The following is a 12,191-nucleotide window of genomic DNA, read 5'->3' on the forward strand; positions in this document are numbered from 1 at the left end:
CATCTGTGAAGGGTTGACTAGATTAAAGAGAGCTTCTAGGATCGTCTGAGGGATTGTCATGATTTCCTGGGCAGGGTTAGGGAGTGAAGACTGTATAAAAGGGACAGGACAAGCTGAGCAGTATCATGCAGGCATTAATTCATTTCTCTTTGTTTCTGAGTGCATGCTATGTGACCAGTTCTCCCAGACATCTGAGACTGTGACTTCCTGGTCATGGTGAACTCTAAACTTGAATTGGAACCTAATAAACTCTTTCTACCTTAAGTGGCCTTTTTCAGAGTATTTTAACACAGCACCGGGAAAAGAACCTAATATACCCACCTAGCAGGTGCTCACCAACCACTGATCACACCACTTGTATTAGGGGAAACTAACTTATTGAAAGCTGTGTGTGTCACAGAGTGACTGGGAAGCAGATGGCTGTAGCTGGTCCTTTTATTCCTCTCCTTCCTGCCAGCATCCCCTGTCACTCAGAGGTCTTACAGCTCCTCAAGGAGGTTTCAGAGAGGACTAACCTCTGCTCAGTTCCCATATCAACAATTAAGTGACAGGCTAATCTTTGCTTGTATCTTCCAATTGAGAGAAGGCCCAGATCATAATGGAGGGAGAGCAATTTTATACTCTGTCAATAAAAATTACAAGAAATGATTATATTTTTTCCCTGAAAGAAGTAAGCAGATATATCACTCCACACCAATAAGAAGGAAGTTTAATGATATATTACGGGAAGTTCACCATCTCCTTTTACAGAACTCTTTGCTTTTGTCTATAACATCTGGCATCTCATTAAACGTTTTTTCTAAAACAAATGCAGACTCTTGCTTGGAAGGCAAATTCAGGTTCCACCTATATACTTACAAGTAGGCTTAAATTCCAGCCTATTCTATTTCATGCTGTGTCAATAGGGATACATGAAAGAAATAAATTATTAGAGTAAGTATTTTCCACTTTGTGATTCTACTTGTTAATCCTAATTTCTCCTTTTTTCAACATGATCTTCTTATGGACTCAGTGCTCTCCAAGCAAGTGGCAGCTTAAAACAATTTAACAGCACAACCCCCAACATGTCCTCCCATCTGGAAACGAAGTCAACCAAGACAGCTAGTGACTAAAGTCAGCAAGGAAAAATGAGACAGGTTTGCAGTAGGAGATTCACTCTGCCAGTCATTCGCTGACTTTGTAATGTTGGGTATTGAATTGGCTTTAGTTGTTGTGGTTGGTTTAGCGAGACAGGGTCTTGTCATGTACCCTGATTGGTCAGATACAATGCAGCCCATGCAGATTTCTGTCTACCTCAGTCTCCCAACAGCTGAGATTAAAGGGGTGTGCCAGTATATCTGGCTTCTGAGTTTGTTTTCACAGGAAATGTAGTACAGTTTCTATCCCACCTGGTCCTGCAGCCTTTTAGTCCCAAATAATCACACAGATGTTTATAATAATTATGAACTGTTTGGTCTATTGCTCAAGTTTATTATTATCTGGCTCTTACAAATCATTTTAACCCATACTTATGTATGTTTAGCCACAAGCTTGGTAACTTTTCTCAGTAAGGAATTCTCATCTTACTTCCTCTGTGTCTAGCAGGGTGGCTTGTCTCTCCTTTCCTCTTCCCAGAATTCTCCTAGTCTGGTTGCCCCCACTTATGCTTCCTGCCTGGGTGATGGACAATCAGTGATTTATTAAATATATACAGGTGACAAATCTTTACAGTGAAAAAGAGCATTATTTTTCTTTCTTTTCAAAACATGAACCCCAGATCTAATCTCCTTTGTTTAGCTTTTGTTCCTGACCATTATCTATAACAACTTGTAACAAACACAATAAACAAAGACAAATATCCATAATCCATTTTTGGGAATGTGGGTGTAGTTTTCTAGGTTACATTCTGCAAATTGAGGGTGCGGGTAATCCTTTGGGGAGCCAAAGAAAATTTAGGATTATGGCCAAGTATTAACTGGGAAGTATTCTGTGAGGCTGGATCATCTCAACCAGCAGCCTTGAAGTTGTTTTGGATGCAGAATTCAGGAGAAACTGAAACAGAGGTACTCTGAAATGTTGGACCATCTGGGTCATCTGTTCCCTTTGGAGATATTTCAAGGAGTCTTCCTCAATAAAACTTTAATTTTCTTAACACAGAATGAATCCACAGTATCTTATTTCCTGTGGAAACAAAAGCAAAACATCTTATCCAAAGTAAAATACCTTTGACTTAAATTTTAAAGTCAAGGCATTTTCAAAACATATAGGTTAGATTAATCCAGCAGCATTTATAATCAAATATCTTTTAGCAGCTGTTTCTCCTTTCTCAGCAGTCAAACAATTTAAAGAAACACAACAACATACAGTATCTAGACTATCTGTGTATTTTCCATCTTTACGTAACATTTTTTATTATTTTATTTCTCTTATTTTAATTTTTATTTTTTAAGGTACACAGGGTTTCTCTGTGTATCTTTGGTTGTCCCAGAACTCACTCTGTTGCCCAGACTGGCTTTCAAATCACAGAGATCTGCCTCCTCCGCCTCCTGAGTGCTGGGAATAAAGGCTTATGCCACCATGGGCAGCTACTCTATTTGTTTTCTAAGGATGTTGTCTCTCCTTTTTCTTTTCTATCCCAAGCCTACTTGTATTTTCAGACACACTGTAAACATTTTAGAGTGGTTTTCTTGCTGCTGTTGATTTTTTCTTTTTCTTTTTGTTTTTTTCTTTAATCTTAATCTTTCTTTATGTATACCTCTATCATTTTGTGACCACACGAGTCTTTATTCTGCTAAGCTGCATGGCTAGGATTAACACTACAGCTTTGGAGGCTGGCACTGCCCCATTCCTTGGCTTCCTGGGAGTCTAGCTTCATGGTAGAAGTACTGGAAGGAACCATCTTTATTGTCCCAACTCTGCAGAGTTTCTCGTGCATGACACCACCAAGAAATATGCACAAGATGCTCATAAACTCCATTTAAGTGTTTGGTAGCAGGACCTCTTAAAAGAGTTGTGCAGTTTTGGCTACTAATACTGAGTCAGTAACCATCTCTTAAAGGAGCTGTGCCTTTGCTTGACTCTAGCAAACAGAGCCCACCTGAAAAAATGCTGCTACCAAGAAGCCATGCTTTCCTCTATTTCTTAATGTTTAGAATCCCTTCCCAAGCTCTCTCTGGATTTATGCGGATGTAGTTGCCCAACACTGGGCACCATTTGTAGACAGAAGCTTCTGTCCTACCTGGTCCCACAGCTATTTAGTCCCAAATAATCACACAGAGACTTATATTAATATAAACTGTTTGGTCTGTTACTCAGGCTTATTACTATCTAGCTCTTATAACTTGTATTAACTCATAATTCTTGCCTATGTTTAGCCAAATGGCTTGGTAGGTTTTCTCAGTAAGGCATTCTCTGTGTCTAGCTGGTGACTGTATCTCTCCTTTCCTCTTCCCAGAATTTTCCTAGTCTGGTTGCTCTACCTATACTTCCTGTCTGGCTACCGGCAATCAGCATTTTATTAAATCAATATGAGTGACACATCTTTACAGTATACACGAGCATTATCCCACAGCCCCTATGTGTTTCAGTCTCTTATACCACACACACCAGCATTTTCTTCCTTTTTATATGGCAAACTTTTTTCACTCCATGCATGTACATTTTGACTAGTTCTGTGAAATTTTTACAGTATGTTTTGCTCCTATTCACCCCCTCTTCTAATTCCTCCCAGATACAAGCCCCTTTCCCAGCTCACTTAACTTTGTGGTCGCTTTCATTTTTACCCTATCAAATCCCATATACTCTTGGATATATAACCTTCCAGTGGAGTATGTTTGACCAAACGGGGCTATACTCTTAAAGAAAACAGATTCTCCTGTCCCAGCAGCTATCAATTGCCAGCAGCTCTTTGGCTAAAGGTGGAGCTTGGTGTCCACACCTCCTCTCCACCCTAGGATCTGACCTGGCTGAAGCTTGCACAGCTCTCGTGAATTCCGTCATAACCACTGCCCTCCCATGTCCAGAAGACCGTGTTTGTTTGTAGCTATCCAACACCTCTAGTTCTTACACTCTTTCTTCCTTCTCTTCCACACTGATCCTGAGCCTCTCAGAGAAGAAGTGTGACACAGACGTGGGCTTTCCTGCAGAGGAATGACCCATGTGAGACCAGAAGAAAGCTGAGTTAACACAGCTTACTCCAAGAGTCTGATACTGGGCAGTTTATTTTTCACATAGTTAAGCACAGTACAACTTTGGGAAAAGTTTCCTCGTGACTTCTATCACAACAAAGCTGAAAACATGACTACATAGAAACTCGGTTGCAATGCAGATGTCCTTTTCCGAGAACCTCTGACCTCTTCCTTAAGAGTGGGTTCTGTTGACCAAGGAGCAATGCTCAGGATAATGGTCTGGGGAGAAAGGGTCTGTAAAAAGCTCAAGAATAGACTTTTTGCAAGATACATGGGACCTCTTCTATAAGAATTGTTCTATTGACGGATAAACAATACGCAGGAGTCTGTGATACACACAGTAGTCTGGGGATTCAGTGAAGCCTGTCCTTACAGCAAAGGATCACTAGACTATTAATAATATCCACTCCCAGTCTTCTGGGTAAAAAACAGATCTAAATACCATCCACCGAAGAGAAAAGTATGACATTACTGATTTCTCTAGTGCTATCTGTGAGCATGAGGAACTAGTTCCCTTTTACACATGGATGTCCCATTTAGGGTTGAATCTTCCACAGTCTTACTATAGTCTCTGCAGGCTGACCAACTGCGGATATCTGTGTTAATCACCAGATACTGCAAATAGATGCTCTTCCAATAATAGTTGAGATTTTGTTTAATCTATAGGTATAAAGATAAGTCATTGATAATGCATTTAATACTATGTCCATTTAGCAGTAGGTCTTACCTAGAGCCTATGATGTGTCTAGCCACAGGTTTTTAGCCTAATAATGGTACCAGAATTGGGTTTCACCTTATGGAGCAGCACTTACACCCAATCAAAAAGTGGTTGTTTCTCCGAGTGTGCATGTCTATATAGGCCAGTCATTATTGTAGCTTGTGTGGTTCACAACTGAGTAAGATTGATGTTTATCCTGACATGAAGCCTTCGTCACTCCTTTCAGACATTGTCTAAGGACATGTATTCACAAATACTATATTTTCACACACTGTTTGGTTTATTCTTTTTGTATACTCAATCTCACATGTAGATATGTTACATGATTTTAAATAAAACACAGTAACTCCCTAAAGTTTTGAAACAATAAACTATTAATTGACACCATGCTCTACCAGAGACCACTCCAGCCAACAGTAGTCTAGCTAGGCCACCAAGCAGTAGAACTTCCCTGCTCTCTCAGTGACCTCCCCACCTAACTCCCAATCACAACCCTCTCTGTGTCACCATATCCCAGCTCCCAAGATAAGTGGAGACCCCTGCCTGAACACAAGAAGTCCAGCCCCCAACTCAAGTGGAGACCTCTTGCTCAATCAGAGGACACTCTGGTCAGAAAACCAGAAAGGAAACAGAAACCAAGGGAAAAACCTCCATCTAACTAAGACAAGCTCAAAAGATGGCACTTAGACCCCAAAGCCAAATTCCCAGAGGCCAGCATGAGAATATAATCTACAACATCCAGGATAATATGTCATTACTACCAGAGCCCAGCTATCCTACTAAAACAAGCTCTGAATATTCAAGTGCATCTGAAATACAAGAAAAAGACCTTAGAAGGTGATAGTGACCCTCAAAGAGGAAATAAATAAATTTCTAAAAGAAATTGAGGAAAAAGAAGACAGAAAATTGGAGAGAATTAATGAATCCCTTAAAGAATTGGTACAGGAGACAACTTCTAGAACATAACTCCAGTAATATAGACGCTAAGATCGACAATTAATACATGGGACCTCCTGAAACTGAGAAGCTTCTGTAAAGCAAAGGACACAGTCAGCAAGACAAAAAGGCAGCCCACAGAATGGGAAAAGATATTCACTAGCCCCACATCTGACAGAAGGCTGATCTCCAAAATTTACAAAGAACTCAAGAAGCACGTCTCCAAAACACCAAAGGATCCAATCAAAAAACGGGGTACAGAACTAAATCGAGAATTCTCATAAGGGGAGTCTAAAATGGCTGAGAGACATGTGAGAAAGTGCTCAACATCCCTAGCCACCCAGGAAATGCAAATCAAAACAACTCTGAGATATCATCTTACTCCTGTCAGAATGGCTAAAATCAAAACCTCCAATGACAGTTTATGCTAGAGAGGATATGGAGAAAGGGGAACACTCCTACACTGGTGGTGGGAGTGCTGACTTGTACTGCCACTTTGGAAATCAGTATGGAAATTCCTCAGGAAAATGGGAATCAGTCTACCAGCAATTCCACTCTTAGGCATATACCCAAAAGATGCACATTCATACAACAAGGATGTCTATTCCACTACGTTCATAGCCAGAACCTGGAAGCAACCTAGATGTCCCTCAACTGAAGAGTGAATAGAGAAAATGTGGTAAATTTACACAATGGAGTACTATTCAGAGGGAATAAACAATGGAATCTTGAAATTTGCAGGCAAATTGAAAGCACTAGAAGAAACCATACTGAGTGAGGTAACCCAGTCACAAAAAGAAAAATGTGGTATGTACTCACTCATTTATGGATTTTAGACATGAATCAGGGGAGTGCCAGCATACAATCCCACTGCCAGAGAGTCTCTGAAACAGAAGCTTCATACAGCGACTGATAAAAGCGTAGGCAGATACCCACAGACAAACACTGAACTGAACTCCTGGAATGCAGTGTCAGAAAGAGAACTGATGGACAAAGGAGTTAAGAGTGGGCTGGTTTAGCCCACAGACACAGCTGACCTGAACAAGGGGGAGCTCTTGAACTCCAGATTGATGGCTGTGTGGAAAGCATGGGGCTGACCCAGACCCCCTGAATGTGGGTGTCAGTTAGGAGGCCTAGGTAATCTATGAGGCCTTGGGTAGTATTTATTCCTGGAGTACAAATAGAAGTTGAGTGCCCATGCCACAATATGGGAGGCTTTCTCAGCCAGAACTCTTGGAGGGAGGACCTAGGCCCTGACCTAGTTGAAATGACAGTTACTGGATATCCACCATGGAGTGCCTCACCCTCCTTGGGGATCAGACTGGAAATAGGGTGGGGGACTGGGGGACCTGCTGGGGAGGGAGGGGGAGTAGGGGAGGGAGAGGGAGCTAGGATTGACCTGTGAAACAAGATTGGTTCTAACTTAAATTTTTAAAAATCTAAAAAAAGGAAGAAAATTGGAGAGAATTAATGAATCCCTTAAAGAAAATGAAGAAAAAACCAAACAGCTATAAGAAATTAATAAACTGTCAAAGACCTGGAAAGGAAATAGAAATAATAAAAACACACATTGAGGAAATTCTGACCATAAAAATCTAAGTAAATGAACAGGGTCTACAGACAAAACCATCACCAACAGAATAATAGAGATGGAAGAGACAATATCAGGTGCTGAAGACATGATAGAAGAAATAGGTTAATAGCTCAAAGAAAAAATTAAATCTAAGAAAATTCTGATACAAAACAGTCATGAAATCTGAAACACTATGAGTAGACCAAACGTATAAAAAAATAGAAATAGAAGACAGAAATGTATTCTTGCTCAAAGGCCCAGAAAATATTTTCAACAAAATCATAGAAGAAAATTTTCCTAAAGAGAAGATGCCTATAAATGTACAAGAAGCATGTAGAATACCAAATAAACTGGACCATAAAAAAGTTCCCTAAACACATGATAATCAAAGCACTGAACATACAGAGAAAGGAAAGAAGATTAAAAGCTGAAAGAGAAAATGGCTATGCAATCTATAAAGGCAGATCTATTAGAATTGTATCCAACTTCTTAATGAAGACTTTAAACGCCAGAAGAACTTGGGCATTGTCTTAAAAATTCTAAGAAACTGAAGATGCCATCCCACACTACTATACCCTTCAGTCAACATAGAAGGAGAAAATGAGATATTCCATGATAAAGTCGAATTTATTCAATAGCTATCCACACAAATCCTGCCTACAGAAGATACCAAAGGGAAAACTCCAAAAGAAGGTTAACTACAATCATTAAAACACAGAAAATAAATGATCTCTCACCAGCAAAACCAAAAGAAATCTCTCTCTCTGTCTCTGTCTCTCTCTCTCTCTTGCTCTCGCTCTCTCTCTCTCATACACACACACACACACACACACACACACACACACACACACTCACGCCATGAACAACAGCAAAAACAGTAATTAACAAGCATTGGTCATTGATATCTCTTAATATTAATGAATTCAACTGCCCAGTAAATAGATACTAACAGAATAGATATGAAAACAGGATGGAATTCTTCTGCTGCATACAAGAAGCATACCTCAACATCAAAAATAGACATCACCTCAAAGTAAAGGGTTGGAAAAAACTTTACCAATGAAATGGACCTAAAAAAAGTTAGTGTAGTTCTCCTAATATCTAACAAAATATACTTCAAACCAAAATTAATCAAAAGAGGTAGAGAAGGACATTCCATACTCATTAGGGGAAAATACATAAAGATGTCCCTAATACAAAGGCCCCACATTTGTAAAAAAAATTAAAACTGAAATCACACATCAACCTCACGTATTAAGAGTGGGAGACTTCAACATCCCACTCTCACCAACGGACATGTTGCCAAGACAGAAACTAAACAGAGAAATAATGGATTTTATTACTGAAATTGACCTAACAGATATCTACAGAACATTTCACCCAAGCACAAAAGAATACACCTTCTTCTCAGCACCTCATGGAAACTTCTCTAAAAGTAACCATATAATCAGTGACAAAGCAAGTCTCAACAGACAGAAAAATAAGGAATTAACCCCCTGTGTCTCATCAGATCACAATGGATTAAAGCTAGAGTTCAACAGCAATAGAAACAAGAGAAAGCCTACAAACTCTCAACTTAATTACCACTGGGTCAAGAAGGAAATAAAGAAAGTAAAGATTTCCTAGGATTCAGTGGAAAGGAAGGCATACCATACTCAAACATATGGGATACAGTAAAAGCAGCGCTAAGAAAAGACTTCATAGCACTAAGTGCCTATATAAAGAAACTGGAGCGATCTCATACTAGCAACTTGACAGCATAGCTGCAAGTTCTAGAACATAAAGAAGCAAACTCATCCAAGAGGAGTAGATGGCCGGAAATAATCAAACTGAGGGCTGACATTAATAAAATAGAAACAAAGAGAACAATACTAGGAATTAATATCGCAAAGAGTTAGTTCTTTGAGAAAATCAACAAAATAATCAAAATCTTATCCAAACTAACTGAACTTCACAGAGAAAGAATATCCAAACTAACAGAACCAGAAGTGAAAAGGAGAACTTAACAATAGATATTGAGTCAATCCAGAGAATTCGTGATTCTCTTTTTTAAAAAACTGCAATCCGCAAAATTGGAAAGTCTAAATGAAATGTACAAACTTCTTGATCAATAGCATGTACCAAAATTATGTCAAGTTCATATAAACAATTTAAATAGACCTATAACCCCTAAGGAAATAGAAGCAGTCATTAAAAATCTCCCAAAGTAAAAAAGCCCAAGATCAGATGGTTTCAGCACAGAATTCTATTAGACTTTCAAAGAGCTAAAACCAATACGCCTAGAAATACCCCACAAAATAGAAACAGAAGGAACATTGTCAAATTCATTTTATGAGGCCACAGTTCCCCTGATACCCAAACCACACAAAGGCCAAACAAAAAGAATTACAGACCAATTTCCCTCATGAACATCCATGCAAAAATCTTCAATAAATCTCTTACAAACCAAATATAAGAATTCATCAAAAAGATCATCCACCATGACCAAGTGGGCTTCATCCCAGAGATGCAAGGATGGTTCAACATATGAAACTCAGTCAATGCAATCCACCATATAAAGGAACTGAAAGAAAAAAAACATGGTCTTCTCATTAGATGCTGAAGGAAAAAAAAACCTTTGACAAAATCCAACACCCCTTCAAAAGTATTGGAGAGGTCAGGGATACAAGGAACATATCTAGCCATAATAAAAGCAACATAGAGCAAGCCCACAGCCAATAACCAATGGAATGGAGAAAAACTCAACACAATACCACTAAAACCAGGAACAAGACGAGGCTGGACACTCTCTCTATGTTTATTCAAAACAGTACTTAATGTTGTAGCTAGAGCAATAAGACAACTGAAGGAGACTAATGGGGCACAAACTGGAAAGGAGGAAATGAAAGCATATTACTTATACATGATATGATAGTATTCAAAAGTGACCCCCAAAATTCTACCAAGGAATTTCTACAGCTGATAACCACCTTTAGTGAAGTGGCAAGATACAAGTTTATCTCAAAACATTCAGTAGCCCTCTACTAGACAAAAATAAACAGGCTGAGAAAGAAATCATGGAAACTACATGCTTTGCTTCACAATTACCACAAACAATATAAAATATATTGAGGTGACTCTAACCAAGCAAATGAAAGACTTGTATGATACAACTTCAAGTTTTTGAAGAAATAAATTGAAGAAGATATCACAAGACAAAAACATCTCCCATACTCTTTGATACGTAGGATTGACAGAATAAAAATGGTTATCCTACCAAATCAATCCACAGATTTGGTGCAATACCCATCAAAATTCCAGCACAATTCTTTAGCTTGAAAGAACAATACTCAGCTTCATATGGAAAAAAGCAGAATAGCTGAAACAATCCTCTACAATAAAAGAACTTGCAGAGGTATCACCATACCTGATTTCAAGCTCTACTATAGTAATAAAAATAGCACAGTGTTGCCATAAAATCAGACACGTGGATCAATAGAATCAAATCAAAGACCCAGACATAAATCCATACCTATAAACACCTGATTTTTTTATAAAGAAGCCAAAATGATACAATGAAAGAAAAAAAACATCTTCAACAAATAGTGCTGGCATAACTAGATATCTGAATGCAGAAGAAGACAAGTAGATCAACGAACTCAGAATAAATTGGTTAGGCTGATCCAAGGAAATAGCCTTGAATGCATTGGTACAGGATACAACTTCCTGAATAGAACACCAGTAGCTCAGACAGGAAGATCAATAATAAATAGGACCTGATGAAACTGAAAAGTTTCTGTAAGGCAAAGGATACTGTCAACAGGACAAAATGGCAGCCAATAAAATGGGAAAAATCTTCACCAACTCCATATCTGACAGAGGGCTGATTTCCAAAATATACAAAGAACTCAAGAAACTAGACATGAAAAAAACAAATAATCCAATTTAAAATGGGTTACAGATATACACACAGAATACTCAACAGAGGTATATCGAATACCCAAGAAACACTCAAATAAATGTTCAACAACCTAGCCACCAGGGAAATGCATTCAAAACCAGTCTGAGAGTCCATTTTACACCTGTCTGAAAGGCTAAGACCAAAAGCACAATTGACAGCTTATGCTGGAGAGGATATAGAGCAAGGAAAATACTCCTCCATTGCTGGTGGGAGTGTAAATTTTACAGCCACTTTGGAAATCAATATGGTACTTTTTCAGAAAGTGGAAAATCAATATACCTCAAGACCCACATATACCACTCTTGGGCATATACTAAGGAATGCTCAGTCATACCACAAAAACACTTGCTCAACTATGTTCAAGGCAGCTTTATTTTTAATAGCTAGAACTTGGGAACAACCTGAATGTCCCTCAACTGAAGAATGGATAAAGAAAACGTAGTGCATTTACACAATTGAATATTAATTACACAGCTGTTAAAAAATAACATCATGAAATTTGAAAGCAAATAGATAGAACTAAAAAAACATCCTGAGTGAGGCAACCCAGACCAAGAAAGACAGCTACAAACATGGTATGTACTTGGTATGTACTTACTTGTAAGTGGATATTAGTAGTAAAGAATGACCACGCTGCAGTCCACAGAGAGGACAAGTGACAAAGAGGGGTCAATGGTGGAAACATGGATCTCCCTTTGATTGGTAAATAGAATAAATCCTGTGAGAGAACTGGGGGCAGGAAAATGAGGTATCAGTTTGGGGATTGTGGGTGAAGGGATTAATGACAGAAGTGACTGGAAACAGGGACATTTCTGGGCCTGGTGGAAACCTGGTGCAAAAGATACTCCTAGGAATCTA

At 38.8% G+C, this 12,191-nt stretch overlaps 1 long non-coding RNA gene across 1 annotated transcript; it reads right to left on the minus strand.

Annotated features, from left to right (window-relative positions):
- Positions 1-1,832: 1,832 nt before the first annotated feature.
- Positions 1,833-11,982, minus strand: LOC121133051. Its single transcript, XR_005869794.1, has 3 exons — positions 11,932-11,982; positions 3,941-4,118; positions 1,833-2,160 (listed from the first exon to the last, which is right to left on the minus strand). It is a non-coding gene; the product is annotated as an uncharacterized LOC121133051 (long non-coding RNA).
- Positions 11,983-12,191: the final 209 nt, after the last annotated feature.

Source organism: Mesocricetus auratus, unplaced genomic scaffold, assembly GCF_017639785.1.
Source record: "Mesocricetus auratus isolate SY011 unplaced genomic scaffold, BCM_Maur_2.0 Super-Scaffold_100019, whole genome shotgun sequence".
Classification (NCBI taxonomy): domain Eukaryota; kingdom Metazoa; phylum Chordata; class Mammalia; order Rodentia; family Cricetidae; genus Mesocricetus; species Mesocricetus auratus.